A 19,073-nucleotide genomic window follows, 5' to 3' on the forward strand; every position below is an offset into this window, starting at 1 on the left:
CCCATGATAGTGATCGAGAATTACAAGCAGCGATTTCGTGTTTGCGTATAATTACTGGCAAACTGCTCCAGTAATGCCTCTTGGTAAGGCTATTAGCAAAGCATTACTTTAATGCAGTGTTTACCGGCAAGGGATGAATGAGTGCTAAATTGGATTTAACATAGACATTATGCATTGACCTTAACTATGCAACTGCCATCTGTTGGCTACATTTGATTTGCTTATATATTAACGCATGTGGGTGTATCTTATTTTACTTTCTTGATTTTCCACACAAATAATCATGTCATATTTTCAATTTTCTCATGATAGATTGCATGGAATCTCATTAATTTGTTGCTATGGCAAAGGACAGGTGTGTGAGACATTCGAATGTATTACAAGTTGTGGATGCTGAGAAAGACGTGGAGCCGCATGTCACATTCTCAGCAAAAACTGTGACTATGATTATGATATACCAATCATAAGGATCTCGAAATGGGAGGGTACTGCTTATGCAATTTACAAAATAGGGCTTTGTGAAATCTAAATACAGTTTCGATACTTTGATCGGAACGACCTCTGGCCAGTTATCGCAGGCACAGCAGAACATTGTAAGCTGCTGTGTGTTGCATAGATTCCGCTGTTCGACGTTGCAGCAGTGTCAGCTAGACAGAAAAGGCATAGATCTAAAAGACTCTAAGGACATATTACAATGTAAATGGACGCATATAGCGTTACCCCTGACGAGGCGTTAAATGATGTAAGCACTTACCCTTCAGGGACAATTTCGTCCCAGTTCCAAGTGCGCAAATAATTAACAACTGGTCGCAAACTAGTAGGTGCAAATTGCACACAAGCTGCTTTGTGAGCCGTTCAGCATTTTGCAATGCGACCGATGTACTATGTAATCGAGTCTATGCCACTTCTCAGGAGGTCACAAAACTCCTATATCATCTGCATTAATGAGACTGGAGGCTGTTTGTAATGCCATGCAACTTACTGCAAATGCAGGGGTGATGAGCAGCAGGGGAAATCTGACCTCCATCCGTGCTTGTTCTTTCTTATAAGGAGGACTTTTTCAAGCATCCCATCTGCCTTGAAGGGACAGGTGCTGCTTTTTTTTTTATTACGTTTTTATTTTATTTGTTAAAACATGGAGAGGAGCGTTAAGTGGTCCTTGGACATCTGTCTGCTCCCACAGAGTCAGTGAAACATAATTCATAACATTCCGTTTAGGAGCTTTATGTGTTCATGTTTATTAATATTGTATGTAATGTATCATTGTTGCTTTTGGCTTCTTGCAAGCACAGTTTTGCTCTTCAAATAATGAATGTAATTTCGAAAATGCGTCATAGCCTTTCTAGAAAGTTTGGCACCAACTACTGCTAAACAGAGACCTTGTGGGAATTGATGCCACGCTCGATTAAGTTAAAAGGGTTTGAGATACCCAACATGGATGGGTCCTGTGGTTGCAACATTAAAATAGCAGTTTGTGTGTTGCGAGTTGATGTTGAAATGAGGGTGAAGAGTGCATAGAAAGTAAAAGGCCCACAGTTATTTTCAGAGGATTCAACATTTGCCATCAGTTAGTTTACAGGAAGGGCCATACAACAAAATTACTATTACTTTTCTGCAGAGTTTATGCGTTTTACCAATGCGCTGAAGATATGACGTAGAGTTTAATCGACTACTATGCAAAATGGTGGAGATTAGGTTTATAATTAATGTGGATACTGAGACGGGGATTGATATTTTTAAAGATTTATACTTGGGGGAAGGATTTCCAGAGGTGTGCATGAGAGGATTTGGTGAACGACGTGCCGCTGTCAGCACTTTAATTACCTGGCCCTTTCCAATTATCAATCTTTCAGTACTGGTACTTTAAAAAAAACAGCTTCTAAATCTTTTTTATTTTGAGCTCCCTGCGCCTGTACAGTGAATGCATGCACGTGCCATCTGTGGCAGGCATAACACTTATCTACACATTTGTACACCTGTCCTTTCTCCTATTGTCATAAAATCGTGGAATTAAAACCTGCTTCTCTCACGCTCATCAACTTCCTAATCAGAGGCTTGCCTCTGATATCCTTTGGGACTTTGTATTTTTTTTGCCATGTTTTTTGTTATTAATTAGCTTTTTGTTTTTTTAACTCGTTCTTTCTAGATCTGATAGTTTATGCAATAACACCCGGACTTAAAGCTATGCATGCAGTGCCAAGCATTATTTGCGCACCTGGCATGCATAAACTCTGTGTTTCTTGTTTGGGAAAATGTCAATCAGTGCACAGTTGCACTTGTTGTGGAATCATCCGTGCAAAGCCCCCCTGGAACTACCTGACTTGCCTGTAGAGTAAAGATGCTGCAATCTCGCAGGAGGCATTGTCTGGGCGCGAGTAAAGGCTTTTAGCTTCTGGACATATTTCATAACATCCTTTCAGCTGATGAGATAGTGAAGCATTCAAACCAGGGATTTTCAATCTCATACTTGAGTAATCCTGGTACAGATGAAAGTACTTCGTAACAACACGGTTTTGTCTCTGGTAAGGGATAACTTGTTTCCGCGATATCTAGTTGTCATGGTCCAGAAAATGGTGGTGAGTGCCTAGGAGCTCTACGAAATCACGGGCCCAAACCATCCTATCATGCAGGGACTCCGCTGCTCCATTACTTCCAGCCCAGCCTCTTGTCTAGATGTAGTGGTCCCAGTCCACCATTACAGCAGAGTTAGACACTGAGAATGGTCTTAACAGAACCCCCAGGGGATTCATCAAGACCCTGGTCCCATTGGCAGCTTTTATTTGGCAGTATAAAGTCTAATTATATTTACATCTCAATGACTGTCACTTCTATCCAGCATTAAAGGAAGAAGCTGAGTCTTTCCTAGACCTCACCCTCAGGATCATGTTCAGTTTTGGGTACTCAGTATTTTACTCCGAACTGGCCTTGCTGAGATCTAAGTTAGTTAAGCTCATCAGCGAAATCAAGAATGCTGGACTAGCTAAGGCTTTCCTTCTTCCACAGACAGTAACGATCATCAGCCAAATGGTGGACCATATTAAGAGCAACATGGCCATCTCAACAAGCAGGTCGCCAAAACATCTTCTGCGACATGCACCTTGCAAAAGCCATTACCATATATGCCAATCTACACAAGCATTCACTGCAACTTCATCTGGTGGAACACTGGGTCCAGTGACTAGTTGATCAGTCCAGACCCATCTCAGCCCCATCATCCTTAGAGCCAACCTTGAGATGATGGGCTCACACTCCCATGCTATCGGTCAGATGCCGCCCTTCTCTCCCCATAAACAGTTCTATTTATCCACCAACTAATCTCAGTGCAAGGGGAAGCTTACTGCATGGAACTTTCTACCAATGAGGGAACATCTGTTTAATCAAACACATACACATGTTTTGACCTATGGGCAATCTTTCAAGTACTGAAAGTCTTCATTACAATGGCGAGATAAAAAGTGGTGTAGAACTTCATGGTCAATACCATGGTCCCATCTATGGTGAGAAAGCCAGGTGATACCCACTCTCCCTAGCTGTGCTGGTTGACCGATGACCTGTGGGAAAGAACCTTGCATCACAGCATTTTCCTGTTTGTATTACACAATGTTGCAACCTATATCATGAGAGTGAACATTCTAAGTATGTGCCTTCAAACTCCACACCAGTGACACTTTCCCCTGGAAATCTTTAATCTCATTTTCAAGGCTTAGCATTTACCAGCCATAGTCCTCTTTACTGTCCCCTTTACTGCTTTCTGAACAGTGAATTAGGTCAGTTTACCTCCTGGATAGGCAGCGGGCCCGGATTCCTTTGGCCCGAATAATTGTGTTCTGGATTAGGGTGGTCATAAATGCCTCCCTAAACCAAAATGGATACCTATCATCAAATAAGACAATCAGGGGCAGTCCAAGATGTTCGGCCATACTAGATGTGTATGCTTGGCCCTGTCATGTCTTGTGTTTGGAATTGCTCCATCTACTTCAGAAGGATCACATCATCCATCCTCAAAGGAGAGAGCTCCTGTCCATGAAAGGAGGAAGAGTGTTGATGGCCTCCTACATCACTTTACCTAAGTGTATAGTTCTCGAGTCAGCTAGACCTCTTATCAGAGATCATGGTTGTCATGGCAGTTGGTAGAAAGACATTAGTCAGAGGTCAGTATAGGAGCCTTTTTTGACTCTTATTAGGTGCTCCCTGATCATCTGTGGCCTCTAGATCCAGGTAACTGCTAAGAGATTTTCAGTCACTGGCCCCATCTCACTTGAAGTTTTTTCTTATGGAAGACATTTTTCTTGACTGCCAGACATCATCCAGGTGCATTAAGTCAACTGCAGGCCTATTGAGCCTCAGAAATGTATAAAGTATCTTAACTTGACAAAGAGTTCCTGAGACATCACCCCACCTTCGTAGAACAAAAAGGAAACAAAGTTTTGTTTGAACAAGGAAATTGTTCTCCTGGCAATTTTTTCCATGTCCCAGGTCTCCATGTATCAGGAGACACTATGTAACCTTATGGTCATGTTGTATTATGTGCCTCGATCTTTAAAAAAACAGAGATATGTGCTCTACTGTTATAATGTATGTGACTGTTGGAGGCAATTATTCTGAGCGAGTGGCTGCTAAGTCCACACTTGTCAGAGCATAGCATTATGTATCACCCACTATTACACTCTTCATGGAGCCCAACACTCAATGCTGATTAGAATACCAGGGCTAAATCAGCAGTGGTGGCAATTTCCAGGCATGTACCTGGCAGAGATATACACTGGGCAGCTACATGGGATAGCCCATGTGTATTCTACTGACACAACGCTTTGAGAATTTCTTCTGGAATGGTGAAATTGTTGCCAGTTTGATCGGGGTGTTCTGGCGCACCTCTTCACATATGCCTAAGCTGCCTTATACCATCTTCTCATTCTCACTAATTTATTGTCAATTGCTATAGAATCTATGCACAGTTATGAGAACAGGAAAAAGTCAGCATGTAAGCATTGAATAAAGTTACATTTATAATTACTTTATTATGTCTACACTGACATCCCTAGCTCTGACTTAATACCTTTGGAAATTACTTCCCATACTGCCCGTATGTGGCATGACACCATAAAGCTGATAAGAAGCCGAAGCCTGCTGCCAATCAGGTTAGATGAAAAAGGCAGTTTAATTCTAAGAAACATGTGAAGGAAATTTGTATCTGGTGAATTAATGGGCGAAAATCATCCCTGCTATGTGATAAAGGAAATGTCCACATTTCAGGATTCTGCTGTACAAAAGGTGAAAAGAAATACTGTATCTGTTTGTTGTCAGTGGTGTTCCTGCTCAGCAAAGCTTTTTAATTTTCAGAAACAAACCCCTGAAGTGGGGGCCTGTTTCCAGAAAACAAAACTTGACACACATGGCGCTTTTTTCCTGCATGTGATAGCCACTAGTTGGATTCTATGATTGGGGCCTGCTATACTTCTCATGGTGGTGCTGGTTAACGAAATCTACTGATGGTCACCCAATCCTAAATATAGCGGGTGACCATCACTAGGACCGGTAGCGGGTGGGCTGCCATGTCAAGTGTTAATGGCAGCAGATCTAGAATGAGTTCTGCTGGTCATCTAGATGGAAGGGGCGAGGATCTGCCAGATTACAATGGTTTTCCCACTCTGCCAAATCCAAAATTATGCTTTAACTTTGATGGAGGCAGGATGTAGACCATCAAATAAGACAGTTACTAATAACTTCCACCTTTCAAGATGTATGTCTAGAAGCACATGTTGACTGGGTTGAGCTGTGACTTTATCAGAGACCTTCAACACAGTGAATCCGATAATCTTGTTTTCCTGACTGTGTACATTTTTCTCACTTGCAGTCAGTCACATTGGAGCGTCATTGAACTTTTATGCCATGACACAAAGGCTAACATTGTGCAAATCTCCTTTAATGCGCAGCACACAGCAGCAACAAATAAAGATATCTAGAACTTCAAAAACATTCCGAAGTGTATAAAGTCCCCCCACAAGTAGATTTGCATAATTTTAGCCTCCGTGTTTTAATAAAATCCGTTCTGCCCACCCAGCTGTGAAAAGTCTAAGTTTTCATTATTAACACTATTCCTTCAACTACCTGTTTCCCCACTGCTTAAAATTATCCAATGTTTGGGAAGTTGCTACTGCAAACATGCTGTTGACTTTCAATGACTCATCCAATTAAGGTAGCTGTATTACCTGGGCGTTAAAATCAGCTCCGCTCGCAGTTTGCAGATTTTCGGCAACTCCCCGTTCCGCGTAGAATGCGGAGTTAACATAAAATCCGCGATCTGCGGCTTAGTGGAGTTGTTTCCTTGTTTGTGCTTTCAAAATGCGTTTTTGTGCAAGCGGTAGCGATTACCGGGATCTGTGCGCCACACTCCTAACATTGGGCTAACACATCGCTGAACCCTGTTGGGCTTGCATCCATGACTCCTTGAGAGTCCTTCTGGGGATCAAAATATACCAGCTTCCTCTTCTTTTTCCCCCCATACCAAGGGATTGGTGGATTTAGTGAGTTCTCTGGGGGGCTTGGTGCGATCTGAGAGGTTTGGTATGTAGTTTCTGCAATACCATGACCAAAACCTGCGGAAGCCTGATACCGAGGAAGGGGCTGGTGCACTTTGAATGTCACTCACTTTGTCAGGTTCAGGGCCTATTCCTCTGTTAGAGAACTGGTAGCAAAAGAAGATGATGTTTTTCCTCAGAAAATCACATTTGTCTCTGTGAAGGGTTAGACCGCGCTCTTTGAGTCTTGTGAAGATTTCTCAGAGGCAAGTGAGGTGCTCCTCGAAGGATTTGGGCGTGCACCAGGATGCTGTCACTCACATTTAGCATGCCTGGGAGACCCTGCAGAACTTCTTTGACAATAAGCTGAAAATCTTCGGCTGTATGGAGATACCAAAGTTCAAACGAGAATACCTTCAGAGGCTGGCATGCAAGGAGTATGGTATGGGGGTGCGAGTCTGGATGTAGAAGGTCCATCTTGGAGAACCATTTCAACCCTGAAAGCTTGCCAATAATGTCATCTATTGTGGGTGTGAGGTGACGATCTTGTTTAATGGCTAGATTGGGCACGTTCATGTCCACGCATATGAGTATGGCATCTGGCTGTTTGAGTTTCTTCGCCACCATGATGGGCAGACCCATGGGGTCAGGACTCTCACCCTTTCGATGATGCCAGCTTTTTCAAGGAGTTCAAGTTCATTCTCTACCTTGGGGCAGAGATGGAAGTCAATTCTGCAGTGTCGAAGCACCACTGGGGCCACTGTGTCATTGATGTGGAAACGGACCGCGGGGCCCACCAGCGATGCCTTCAAACAGAGAAGCAAAGTCTTACAGGAGCTGGTCTAGGTCATTGGTGTGGACACAGAAAAATGAAAATATGACCAAGTGGCTCTCTTGAGTGGTGTGACAACTGGGGAGAAACCCTGTACCTTCTCTGGACACAATACCTTAGCACACCAGTGTGTGAAGTCGTTGGTGGGATCAGCCTGGAAGGCGTCTTCCAGCTGCAACGGTGAGCGGTTGCCAAAGGCATACACTTTGACTATGGTGCAGCGCAGGGCCATAAGGTTTGCAAGGCTGTGGTAGACGTCGACAGCCCTCAGGGTTATGGAGGCGCCAGTATCGATAAGGGCTGAAACCGGATGAGCTAGGATGTCCATTTGTAAAAAGAACAATTGATGGAAAGAATGCAGAACAATGTCATGCACTCACCCCAGTACAAAGATCTGGGCCTAAATCCATCTTTTCTTTGCTCCCCATACCATTCCACTTTGAACCCAGCCCTGTGCAAATCAGTCTTGACCCTGCTCCCTGTAGGAACAGTCCAGCCCGAATTGCCAGGCCAGGTTCTCCCTGGACTTGAAACAAGCATCCTACGATCGGATTTGGGGTTTCACCCCTCATCAGCCAGGCTAGCTTGACTCTAGAGGCATGGAGAGACACGGGACCCACGACTGGGCACACCCGTACCACTTGGGGTGAGAAATGGAAAAAGGACAATTGATGGACAGAATGCAGAACAATGTCATACATTCACCCGGGTACAAAGATCTGGGCCTAAATCCATCATTATTTTGCTCCCCAGGTCATACCAGTTTGAAACCAGCTGTATGCAAATCAGTCTTGACCCTGCTTGGTCCATTTGACACATAGGCGTCGACTCGCACACTCTGCAGAGAGGGTCAATGGCTCTGACCCCATGGACATCTTCAGCGTCCTCGTCATCATTCATGTCGCTGCCAGCTGGTACAGCAGGGTGAGATTCCATGGCACCGACTGTTTTTTTCGTGGTGGATAGCGTCGCTTCTTGGGGGGAAAGGCACACTTTAGAAAAGTGGTTGAGTTTGTCGCAGGTGCTACAGGATTTCCCCTTAGCAGGACACTCACCAGAGTGAGGGTAGCATCCACCACACCACCGACACGTGTGGCCAGGTGCTTCAGATTTGGAGGTGCCCAGATTCAGCTTGCATGCATTCTTGCAAATAGCATTTATAGGTTCTTTTTTATGGCTGCAGTTTGGCTCAGCTCCATATGGGCAGCCTGGGCTTTCAAGAGCTCTTTGGAGTATCCCAGGGATAGAATGTTGCACATGGACAATCTAGGTTCTTGCAAGACCCTTTCACAGAGCTTGGAAGAGGCGCAACCTTGAATGAACTGTTCTCTCAGTTTGTCAGCCTCGTCCAAGAGTGTGCACCTGCTTGCAAGTTCTTTTAGGCAGTTGAAGAATTTGTTCACAGACTCATCCAGCTTCTGCTGAGCTTCGCAAAGCAGAAATCGTTCATAGTCAGGATGTGCATACTGCTCAAAGTGCGCTGTGATAGCATTTTTCAGGGTGGTGTAGTTGCATGGGGACCCAGCTTCAACAACTGTTTTTGAGTTTCTGTGGAAGTCAGGGACATCCAGGTGGAGAATCATGACCCATTTACTGTCTGTAGATATCCCTACAAACTCAAAATAGTTCTCCAGGCCTTCCACCCATGCCTTCCAGCGGGTGGCTTGCGAGGTGGGGGTCTTGTGATGGTGAAGGGCTCCTAGACTGGGATAGAAGACATCTTGCAGCAGGTCAGGCTTGGGGTAGATAGTGGAAGGAATCACCCTCCTTGGCACAGGGATGGGCAGCAACAGGAGGCGATGCACCCTGGCGCATTCTGGAGGCACCTGGCATGTGGGGCTAATGGGGGCAGCAGACAGCAATGGCCAGAGGTCAGGTTCGGTAGGAGCACAGCAGAGGTCCCTTGGACAGGCACTACCGGAGCCAGGTGTCACAACCGGAGGCTGATGGCCAGAGCAAAGCTAGAAAGGGGGCCCACGCAGGTGGCAATATCCAGGGTGCTTGCAGAGGGTCCCTAATCTTATTAGGCCAAGAAACACCTCGACATGCAGATGCATCCTTTGAAGCGCTCACAACATCAGGGTATCAACCTCGAGGGAACCTAGGCAGGCTGAGGGACGAAGACAGCGGCCAGTGTCAGCAGCGTGTTCTTTCCAGGGCCGGCCAGCAGTCAAAGCAATGCAGTCACCCCGGGCGTTCATGAAGTACTGCAAGCAGGTGGGCGGGATGGCCAAGGGCCCAGCAGAAGCCAGTGGATTCAGGCAGCAGCACACAGTGACTGGCAGTGTGCACACCCAGAGCCAACAGCAAGCTGCAAACAGGAGACTGAAGGTGCAGGCGCAAGCGGGGGCAGCACAGCCTCCTCGTCACCAGCGTAATGCCGCAGGATTTATCATGCATGTACTTTTGTGGTCTTCTTACTAACCATGCCTGTTTCCACGTGGAATCTTTCTTTACAGTCGGGCGCAAGTGTCAGCCCAAATCAACACACTCACGCCATCAGGGTAACAATCTAATTTCCTCCTCCATGGGGTGCCCCCGTGGTGTTGCCTGACTCACTGCAACACTATGGCCACCAATTTCCAGTTTAAGTGATTGACAAAGGGCCGAAAATCAGAAGTTCAGTTTTATCCCTATTCAATTTCAAGGCATTTTTGCAGAGCAATTGGGTCACTGAAAACCATACAGGAATGAAAAGTAATCACAGACATAGTCACATCTATCAAGGTGACTATAATTTGTGTATCATTTTAGTACTTCATCATAGTAAGGCTAATTCTCTGCATCAGCTTATTCAAAGGTGAGATGTATAAATTAAACAATGTTGGACTCAAATGTTGGACTCAAATGCCAATCAGTCACAGGAGGAGCCGGTCAATATTATTTTACACATATTCCACTTTTAAATTCTGGTACCCCACGGTTTGGGCAGCAAGATGTACCTAGAAGTGACCTATTAATATTTAAAAGCAGGGGTTAATATTTAAAAGCAGGGTTTCCTACCTGTCAAAAAGGGTTTTGTGACAGAAGGTTTTTAAGCTGCTAAGAACACAGGGTATGCCTGAATCATGCTTTTTAGGCTCAATCTGTGGCTGGCGCAATGGGTAGTGCAGGTGCCATTTATCTTTTCTATCACATATAGTAGAGCCTTTCAGGCAAGTTAAATAAGTCAATTAAGTAAAGGATAATCTAATTTAATCGTGTTTAAAGTGGAGGCAATTTAGTACTATTTATATTAAGTATAATTATTGTGGTAGCCACATCCTCTTGTGCATGTGACCTTTACAGCAGTGTTCACATATCGCGCTACTCTTTCCCACAGCTCTCTTTCATATAACACATCTGCAACCTGTCTCACAAGTAATATGGACAAGACATAATACACAATGCAGATAATGAACAAAACTCTTCAAAATGAATGTCAGAATTTAATTAATACCCCCACATTCAGATTAGGATATACTACATACACATTTCACAGAACATCCCTGTCATTTGTCATTTAGCCTCCTTGTATAAACCTGCAATTCAATTAGCAACAATAACCTTAAGAAATAGCAGTTTAAATTGAAAGTATGTAATACTCTAGATAAAAGCCCAGATTTATATCTGAGTGGACAACCCGTGGGCCCCCCACGCGGACAGAATTTATTCCGTCCCCATTGTGGTGAAGATGCCCTCCTAATTTATGAATGACTGTCAAGCAGACGGTCATTTATAAGTGCATTGGCAGGCTACACCCACACAGCGGTTCCTGCCAATGCATTTTACTGTTTGCTACAGGGCTAGGTGAGAAGGACTCAACCCTGTAGCAAACAGAATTCTTTTTTCTTATTTCAAAAAGAAAATCCCCAAATTATATTTTTTGTAAAGGAAAAATATGATGCTCCCCTGGTCATGGGAGTCTTCTCCAATGGCAGGGGGAGCATTATAACAATGTTTCTTGTTTTTACTGACAGGTTTTACCTTGCAGTAAATAACCCCAACGTCCCATACTGTCATAAGGGGATAGTTTTACATTTTACATTTCTGAGATGTTGCAGCTAGAAACCTCAACTGTACTTAACCTGCGATTAAAACCAGGTGAATTACATCTTTAAAATAGCTAGGGAAATTATAGTAGGGATACAAGTATCCTGGATCATTTACAAATACCTTAAAGCAATCTAGACTTCACTGTTGCAGACACATACCTTTAAATTGATCAATACTTCACTTAGATACTCCACTTCGATGGGTAATAAATCATGACGTTTCTTAGAACCCCCTAAAGCACAGTTATTTCAATATGTATTACCTAGTTTATAAGTAAATTAGAAAATCAATCAAACAATACGTCCTGTAAATTATGATACAATACAGCCTGATCAACAATTTTGATTAACCATTTTTTCCAACTTCCTTTGAACAGTCTATACCACATTTAGATGGATACCTGTAATGATTCCAGGAGTTAGCAGGAGTTTATCTTCATCCATTGTTTTGTCTTCATCTTTAATAATATTTTCTTCTCTACACCTCAATGGCAACCCTTTCTTCGATTCAGTATTTGGCCCCTTGGGGCACACCCTGGTTGCACTCCCAACCCAAGGCACAACGTTTGAGTAGTCCAGTTGTGTACTGTAAGGGTTTTTCTAGTCATTTCCTAAAACATTAATAAGCTATAACAAATGTGAAATTCAAAACAAATTATTTTAGGTTTATATGCAATAATTCAAAACGAAGATAATGTTGCAAGTTTGTTATAAGTCCAATAAGCTGTTATCTTGATACAATACAAAAGATAAAGTCAAATTAACAATAGTTTTATTCAACATTTTAGTGTTATAAAAAAGACAAATGAAATGCATTCTACCGGAGATCGTACAAGAGCTGAAAATATTAGCTGCTGTGTTGCTAATTGGAACTGAATTTTGAAATGTGCACACTTCAGCCATTGTTACCTAATTTTCTGGACATTTTGTAATAATGCATTTCAGTCAATCAATTGGGATTTGTAGAGTGTGGATAATCACTCATGAGGGTATAAAGGCACTGGGATCCTGCTGCAACCAGTAGAAGAGACATGTCTTGAGTCCCTTTCTGAATTAAATGAGAAAGGGTACTGTTCTGAGGTGGAGATCTTTCCATGACTTGGTGCCAATGTAAGTGAAGGAGCATCCTCCACAGCAGCTTTGGCGGATTCGGGGAGTGCGAGCAAGGGCGATGAAGGTGGAGTGCAAGTGTCTGGAGGGTTGGGGGTAGCTCTGGCCGTGGTTGACGTATGCATGTCCAGGGGACCAGCATAGTCATAATTGTTACGTGCACAGAGAATCTCATATGAAGATTTACCTGAGTGAATGTAGCCCAATGCATAGGATGCATGTTCTTGTGATATGACATGTGCACTAACACTTAACCATTTATTTAAAATATTAGTGGGGCTCATACCTTTATCTCTAAATGACTTTAAATTCTGAGCAGTAATTTGAATTATACTTCTTATCGTAGTAAAAACAAAAAAACCTACCTTCACAAATATTGCTTGAAATAATTCTGTACTTCATATTTTTTGAAGAATATTCAATGTCTACTTCTATTTCCTCCTCTTTTTGATCATACAGTGTGGGTCTTTTAAAAAGATGAACTTGGAAATTAATATAGAAGATTATAATCAATGTTTCATATATTTTTAGTTTTAGTGAATAATATATACTCTTACAGTGTAGAATTAATTATATGCATATTAGGTTAATTCACGGACAATGGTTCAGATGGTTATGAGGATTAAAATGTTCCTTGCAAATTTTAATTATTGCATAAACAAGAAAAGTTCTAGATACGTGAAAAGCCTTGTTTTAACACCAATTCTGTTTTCCACCTGGCTTGCAAATCATTCTATAAATATGATCAACAAATACGTTTTAAAGCACACAAGTCACATTTCATAAACTGACCATGTATACAGAGTGATGGCCAGGGTGAAAAATACATGACCTGCAATATAAATTACACGCTGGCCTTTAATAAATAATAAAACAGATAACATTTGTTTGATAATCGACAATTTATTGTATTGAACACCAAGATAGAGGTGCGATATAGACAGCCGGTGCCACGGCTTGCACCCCGAGTTGCTTAAAGGGGTGTCACATCCATGTACTGATCTTGTAAGCAATACACTTATTTTAATTCTGAACCATACATTTGAGATATTAGTGTATTTTTGTATACCCGGCTTGCCCTGCACATTGCTATGAATGTAGAGAGGAGATACACAAGTTCAAAACTGTGGCTAAACTATATATAACTTTATAAACCCTAAGATTAGGAGACTTGAAGGCACAACACCCAAAGAGAACACTATGCAAAATGAGCAGAATGAAAACCATAGCATGAGACTGAAAGACCAGGACACTGATTACACAATTATCTGTAATGCAAATTTATGTGGATTTGTGATACCAATCATGTGGCATTCTTTTTAAACATGATATACAAATAGGCAAATTGGTTCAAGCTCCCAAAATGATCAGTGGGCATAAGAAAGGTAACTGACAGAGTTTATTTGACAAAAATTGCAGAACAAAACGCAGAGAGTTTATACTATTTCCAATGGTTTTTGGAAAAGTAAATATTTACTTACTAGGAATATCAATTGAAAGCTTACAGTTTGCATCACCAACTAAAATTGCAGGGTGGTGTCCACATCTAATTGAATAGAAGATGTAGGAGTAATTGCTGAGAGATGAAAGAATGCCTTTCTAAGAGTATCACTATGAAATTTCTTCCACATCAAGTCTTTCATTGTAGTTAAGAATCAGCAAGTTGCTGTGTGATTCTAGGAGTATAAAGGATTGGTAATATTTGTAACATCATCTGATAGTATTTTTCATATCATATTTAAATGTAACAACATACTATCACACCCGAATATTAAATGAAACAGAATAACTAACACTTGGTAATTATCTAGCCCATTCACACCAACAGATTGAAGGAAGAAGCAAAGGTACATGCCTTTGCATTTAAGATAAAATAATTTCCTCCTGATTTGTAATTTTTGATGTTTAGGCTGTTGATGACACATAACAATCAGTGTATATAAATCTATGGCTTGACATATCTTTAATATGCCTTTCTTACTAAATAGTCTTGCTTTAATAAAATGAACTAAAAGTTGAGAATCACAATCAATTTCCTTTCATTTATTTCTATAAAAGTGACCTCTAAAATATTTGGCTTGTAATTGTATCTCTGGGAAAAGTTTATAACACGCAAAGTATTAGGCAACACAAGAGAACGGTTAAATTGTGTCTGATTATTTTATACATGTTGAATGGCAAATTTTACCCAGGCCAAAATTTGTATGATTAGGATGATCATAAAACGTATATGCAGATGTATAAAACATATGCAGAGATCTGCAAGGTAGTAAATTCAATTGAGTACAAATGCTGAGGCAGGGGATGGGAATCATGCCCCCAGTGAAATTCAGTAAACATATTACAGTCACTAAAATTGTTACAAAGTCAAATCATCCAGCACTTTTGAAAAACAGTATTACTCATTACAATGTAAAATTAAATTGAATTGGTACTTATTTGTTGAAGACTTCAAATATTTATAAACTATTCTAAAATCTCACACACAGACAAACACACAAATCCCCCCCCACACACACACTCACAGTACCTAAAATGAAGAGGTCAAAAGAACACACTGAGAATTAGTCAAAAATAACCTGTCATTCAAATTGTGAAATCCTGCAGAATACAATGTACAGTGACTCCTTTCGGTGGTAGTGCACATGGTCATCAATTCCATTGTTAGATTGTTTTCCCGCAAGAGGGTGAGAATGGAGTACGTAAGTGTAGAATAGAGATGCCATATGTGTGTATGTTACTAGGAAGAACTGCAACAACTATAGGTGTCCGAGAAGGCGGGTAGGGGCATGTGAATCTATAGCTCTACATGCCAAGAACAGATGCTTACTGGGTAAGTACCATTATCCGTTTGAGGCATGTATGCTGTAGATACACATGCTTTGCATAGACTATAAAGCAGTATCCTCCCCAAGCATTGGCTAACCTGTAGGTGTTGCAGTTGTTTGATATAGTGTTTTAAACTCTGCCTGGCCTACATTAGCTTGTTGTCTTGCTAACACATCTACACAGTATTGTTTAGTAAATGTGTGTGGTGTAGACCATGTAGCTGCTTTACATATGTGAGCTAGAGAAATGTTGCATAAATAGGCCTTAGTAGCCCATATCGTGCATACGCTCTAGGGGGTATCGATAAAGTTCTTTTGGTTTTAGCATGACGTATTGGCATGCATTTAACAATCCATCTTGGAATGCCTGATATAGGGATGGGGTCGCCTTTGTGAGGTGGCGCAAATGCAACAAATAGTTGTTTGGTTTTGCGTAAATCTTTAGTCCCTTCCATGTAATACAATAAAGCCCGTCTAGCGTGTGGAGAGATCTTTCTGCCACTGAATCAGGTTGAGGAAAAAACACACTACTTTGGAAAGTGCTTTTGGATTGGTACGAAGAACAACTGTATTGTTATGGAGTTGAAAGAAAGGTTCTTTCAGGGCTAAAGCCTGTAGCTCACCAACTCTCCTCAATAATGTGATAGTAATGAGGAAAGCAACTTTCCATGAGATAAACTGTAGAGGACATTTATGTAAGGGTTCAAAAGGTGGACCCATAAGTCTTGTAAGGACAATATTAAGATTCCACACTGGTGCGGGTGAAACTCTTGGTGGAATTACTCTTTTCAAACCTTCCATGAAAGCTTTGATTACGGGAATTTTCAAAAAGACATAAATGATGTCAGTTTTGCAAATAGGCAGGCACTGCTGCAAGGTGTAAATGAATAGATGTGTAAGTCAACCCTGCGTGGTGTAAATGTAACAGGTAACAGGTAATATTTTGTATAGAAGCGTCTAGGGGATTGATATTATTACAATAGATAACAAATCTTTTAAATGTCTGTGATTAGCAAGCTCTGGTAGTAGGCGTTCTTGCTTGTTTTAAAATAGTCATACATTGTGGTGGTAGATTTGTATGACTTAAGGAGCTCCTTGGGATTTGGATGTCTGATTTCTCCATGGCTCCGAGTGAGGAGATTGGAGGTGAGATGTAGTTTTTGATATGGAACCACAGACAGTTCTAACCATGGTGGTGTACCAGGGTTGACAAGTCCATGTGGGGGCTACTAAGATCAGTGTAGGGGATGCTTGCCTGAGCTTCTAAACTAGCAATGGAAGTAGTGGCAGAGGCGGAAAAGGCTATGCAAATATCCCTGACCAATTCACCCATAGGGCATAGCCTTTGGATAGATGGTGTGGGAACCTGGGTGCCAAGTTTGGGCATTTTGTGTTGTCTACTGTAGTGAACAGATCTATTTGTGGAAATCACCAGTGTAGGAAGTGGGGAAGAAGAACTTGGGGATGCTGTTCCCACTCGTGAATTTGCTGCCTCGGTCTGCTGCGGAGGTCAGCAAACTGATTGTCTACTCCAGGAAGGTGTTCCGCTAGGAGATAGATGTTGTGATGAAATACCCAGCTCCAAATGTTTTGTGCGAGGCATGACAGTTGGAGAGAGTGCGTCCCTCCTTGTACATTGCTGTCATTCTGACTATGTGGACTAGGACAGCTTTGCTTATAAAGTGAGTCTGAAAAACTTTGAGTGCTAGGAACACCGCCAGAAGTTCTAGGTAGTTGATGTGAAAACTTTTGTGTTTGTCACTCCACAGACCTTGGATTCTGTAATGTTGGAGGTGGGCACCCCAACTGGTGAGAGATGATGCGTCTGCTGTTAGCACAGTCTGTGGAATCTGAGGAATAGGGTCTATGAAGAGCCACCCTTTTGAAAAGTGTTTTGGGTTCCACCATTGCAGAGAGCGATGGGTGCAGCCGCCTACCAACACTAGATCGTTTAATTGACCCTGTGGTTGATTCCACTGACTTGCTAGACATTCTCGTAGGGGACGCATGTGAAGCCTTGCATGAAGCAGTATTGCGATGCAAGATGCCATCATTCCCAGCAGTTGCATGAAAACTCTGGCTGGTAATGTTTGATTGGGTTGAAACTGTAGAAACAAAGATAATGGAGAGTGATGAGGTGTAATATGTAAAGGATGCAAAGTTGGGGAGGAGGGAGGAGGAGGAGATGATGGTACTGGATGGAAGAGGCTAGTAACAACACTTCTTTTTCAAAGGGATTTTATAATGATTATCATCATCATGAAGCTTGTGCTTGAATGCGTCTTGGCGTGAATATGTCCTGTGTCAGGATTAATATAGTTTATTTCGCTTAGGACCTGGTTTGGGTGGTACAGTGTCTATTTTCGGGTCCGAACATGCTGAAGAACTTCTTTAGTTTTCGGTTTTGGAGCCGAGATGGACTGACCTTTCGTTGCAGAAGATTTCGGCTCCAAAGGTTGTTTGCTGCATTTCGGTGTTGAAGGTTTCGGCTCCGAACAGACTTTGTGCTTGGAATCAGAACGTTTTGGCCTCCAAAGTGAATTTGGGCCAGCTTGGTGTTGAGTCAGAAGGCTTGACAGTATGTTTCGGTGCTGAGTTGGGAGGTAGAGCTTCAGAAACATTGTCTTGGTGCCGACCTTGGCCAGAAGGCAGAGGTGATTCTGAAGCCTTGGATTTTTTTGGGATGGGTGGACGGGACAAAGGCTCTTCTGTACTCACCCTGTCCCTGGAGCACATTGTCGATGTTGAGATCTATCTCCAAATCGGAGTCTGACACAGCGAAGGCCTGTTCTTCCTTGGCCGCTGCGGGTTCGGGGTTCTCCTGCTCGGAGTCTTCAACAAAGATATCCGGCATGTCGTTGATATGCTGGAGCTGCATTTCCCAGCATCGAGCATGACAATTGTGGAAAGAATCTCTTGTGTCACAGTCTTGTTCTGTGTGCTCTGCAGACCAGCACAAGTTACACACCTGGTATAAGTCGATACGCTGGTACTTGGCTTGGTACCGAGGTCAGAATTTAAATGGAGTCCGGTCCATCGACGAAGAGCCGGACCGATAAGGTTAGGCCTGAAGGTCACCCATGATACTTTCCGTACAGAAATGGAGATTTCGATGACCGAATCGAAACGCAGAGTAGTGGGAAACGCTTTAGAAACAATACGTCGAAGGTAGAGTGGATTGCGCACCGAGGGGAACCCGAGAAACGATTCTGATTCGGAGCGCAGCAAAACACGTCCGAACCTGATGGCGGAAAAAACAATCTAACAATGGAGTCGATGACTATGCGCACTATCACCAAAAGGAGGAGTCACTGTACCTCGTGACTGGAAAGACTTCTTTGAAGACAAAAATAACTTGCAAACATCCGGACCCAACACTAGATGGCAGGAGTATGCACAGCATGTGTATCTACAGCATACATGCCTCGAATATTCAGTTACAATACAACCTGCAATAATACTAATATCATAACACTCAGCGGTCTAGTCAGTCAATTGTAGGTCATACAGGCTGTATAAAAATTTCCTTTTATTGCTTGACACTCTTACACTCAAATAAAATAAAACTGTCAAGGGTCATGTCCCGCACCTATTACTGCACGAGTTCACAGCAATTAAGCTCCCATTACCTACTGAACAGGCATGGAATAACTAAAGAGATCTGCCACATGGCATGGGCCTACATAGGATTTTAATATTGGACACCCCTGCGGGTCAAACTGGCTACATACTACAACTGCTTCAAATTTAT

The 19,073-nt window shown here is 42.3% G+C and overlaps 1 long non-coding RNA gene across 3 annotated transcripts in view; it reads right to left on the reverse strand.

Moving 5' to 3' along the window:
- Positions 1–19,073, reverse strand: part of LOC144825107 (uncharacterized) — a 572,034-nt gene that overhangs the window by 237,581 nt on the left and 315,380 nt on the right. For all 3 annotated transcript variants that reach the window (XR_013609272.1, XR_013609274.1, XR_013609273.1), the window contains exons 2-3: positions 12,860–12,976; positions 11,786–12,011 (exon numbers count right to left, since the gene is read on the reverse strand). This is a non-coding gene — a long non-coding RNA (uncharacterized LOC144825107). The remainder of the gene's footprint in view (positions 1–11,785; positions 12,012–12,859; positions 12,977–19,073) is intronic.

This window comes from Lissotriton helveticus, chromosome 3_1 (assembly GCF_964261635.1).
Source record: "Lissotriton helveticus chromosome 3_1, aLisHel1.1, whole genome shotgun sequence".
Lineage (NCBI taxonomy): Eukaryota > Metazoa > Chordata > Amphibia > Caudata > Salamandridae > Lissotriton > Lissotriton helveticus.